Source organism: Pseudomyrmex gracilis, unplaced genomic scaffold (assembly GCF_002006095.1).
Source record: "Pseudomyrmex gracilis isolate BER0280 unplaced genomic scaffold, ASM200609v1 scaffold_2368, whole genome shotgun sequence".
NCBI lineage: Eukaryota > Metazoa > Arthropoda > Insecta > Hymenoptera > Formicidae > Pseudomyrmex > Pseudomyrmex gracilis.
Genome location: NW_018022952.1, coordinates 1,510 through 4,061, shown reverse-complemented (window position 1 = coordinate 4,061; position 2,552 = coordinate 1,510). Strand labels below are relative to the sequence as shown.

At 41.0% G+C, this 2,552-nt stretch overlaps 1 pseudogene; it reads right to left on the bottom strand.

Moving 5' to 3' along the window:
- Window positions 1–130: 130 nt before the first annotated feature.
- On the bottom strand, window positions 131–2,274 carry LOC109862779 (annotated as a pseudogene).
- Between the last annotated feature and the right edge of the window lie 278 nt (window positions 2,275–2,552).

Here is a 2,552-nt window from a genome sequence, read left to right as displayed (position 1 = left end):
CGTAAGTAAACGTCATTAACATGACGTCATTTTTGACGAGACAAACTCACGTCGTCATTACGTTAATATCACGTCATAAACTAACGTCGAACTGGTCAAAAACTGACTTTATATTAACGTCATTATAACGTCAGCTGGTTGCCTGGGATACCATTAGAAATAACGTTCCAATAATGACATGTAGACCGTGAAATCCTGTGGCTACAAAAAATGTGGACTCGTAAATTGAGTCAGAAATAGTAAACGGGAATTCAAGATATTCAATAGCTTGCAGACATGTAAAATATATACCTAGTAAAATTGTAATTAATAGTCTTATTTTACTTTCAATGAAATTTCTATGTAGAATCGAATGGTGTGTTCAAGTAATTGAAATTCCTGAGGATACTAAAATAATTGTATTTAAAAGGGNGATGTCATAAGGATTGAATGCCTTAATTCCCATTGGAGGTCATAACTGGCCAATGTCTATAGATGGAGATGAGGATGAGTGAAAATAAGCTCAGAAGAAAGATACAAAAAATAAGACTTCTGATATAATAAAAAGAAGTATTCCTAGTCATAATTCATTATAAATCCATAAAGTGTGGAAACCTTGATATGTAGATTCACGGGCTACGTCACGTCATCATTGGATTATGCAAATAATTGTACAAGGAATTGATAGTATGACTAATGTATTAATTTTATTAAATCATGCTGCTATGGAAATTAAGTTATTTAAGATTCTTAAGGAAGTCAGAATTGGTCATGGTCTTTGTGAAACTAAGTGGTAAGGTTGATTATTTATCATATAATTCTCTAGAGTAAAGAACAGAAAGAATTGAAAATACGTAAGCTTGAATAATTGACACAGAGATCTCAAGAATAAACAATACAAGTTGTCTTATGATTATAATAGTTATAATAAGTAATAAAGAGATTTCTTGTCCTGTTGATCCTAACAGTGTTAGAAGTAGATGTCCAGCAATTATGTTAGCAGTTAATCGAATTGCTAAGATGAAAGGTCGAATAATTAATCTGAATGATTCAATAATAACTATGAATGGTATTAATACTGAGGGGGTACCTGAGGGAGTTAGGATGTGCTATTATTTTATTAAAAAAATTAATTAATCTATATGTGGTAATTCTAATTCATAAGCTTAAAGATAATGATAGTCTTAAGGATAAGTGTCTTGGAGCTGTAAAGATGTAAGAAAATAATCCTATGAAAGTGTTGAATGAGATAAATAAAAATGTTGAATAGAATAGAATAATATTAGAGAAGGAATATTGAATGAGAACTTTAAATTCTTTAAAGATGTAAGATGAGATTAAGTTAACTAATATATTGTGACATGGTGTTCGCGCCGCTCCCCTTCTTGCCACAAAAATTATCATTTGAGGGAGTCCCAAAGTGTGTGCCGGTCTTGAGCGCCAGGATCCTCCAGGGCTTGCATACTGTATCTCGTTTTAGTTTAGTTGCTTATTTCTTTTTGTTTTGTATTTTTCTTATTATTATGTAAAATATGGCGCCGCACCTCCTCCCCTCGAGGGCTCACCCCGTCGAAGGACACCGAGGGAGACGAGCAGACATGAAATCTAGAGCGGGACAAGGAGCGAGCAAGCAACAAAGGAGATCGAGGAAGCGCCAGTGGCAGCGCACAGAAGCTACGGCCTTGACTCAGCGAGCAGGCTCAACCCCCCCATACGCCAGGGAGCGCAAGCGACACGCGAGTGACAGCGTCACCAGGCGGTAGTAAAGACCTGGAAATAACAGCTGATAAATCTGCCTTTTGGAGCCAGCTACCAGCTCTAAGGAGCCTAGGAACCAATATGTGACCTTCTGGAGGCCCGCCCCAACCAGCCGGACAAGATGCGCTCGGACAAGCGAAAGAGGAATCCTGCGAAGGGAAAGCACATTCATAATTTGCGGGTCAGGCCCTTGTAGCTCGCGCGACCGCGAGCGCCGCGCTTGATAAAACGCCGCGCTCTGATTGGCTGGCGCGGCCGACCCCGCGCGATCCTAGCGCGCCCCGGCGCATCGACCCCGAATCGATCGCAATCCTCGCTCTCTTGGTCCCTAACCCTTGTGAGAGTCGGACGCATGGAAGGACTCCCGGAAAGTACCGTCTCTGAAATAGCCGAGAGGAAGGAAGTTATATCGCAGGACGACGATATCCAGTGAGGTACCTCGTTTCTTGTGGCCACGAATCTGCGTGCCGAGTTCCGTGTCGAGGCTAGTCGCCAATTCTCGCGTTGTGTGTCAGGCAAGGACGAAGCTTTCGCCATATTTATTCATTGAAGGGCGACTAGAATCGGATTCACGAGGCTTCGTGGCATTTCTTCGTAGGTTTAAGTGCGTTCAGATTTTGCGAGTATTCTATTGAATGCTGTGACAAGCCCTGGAGCCGCTCGGGAAGCGCCAAGTAGCAATCCGTATTTTGTGAAACTGTAGCTTCTGTAAACATATTTTTTTGCACTTGTTATTGATGTATTGCATGTATCGTTTTTGCGCTGCTATATCGCGTGCTGTCGTATCGATTTTGCTGTACCGAGATCCTTAAGGC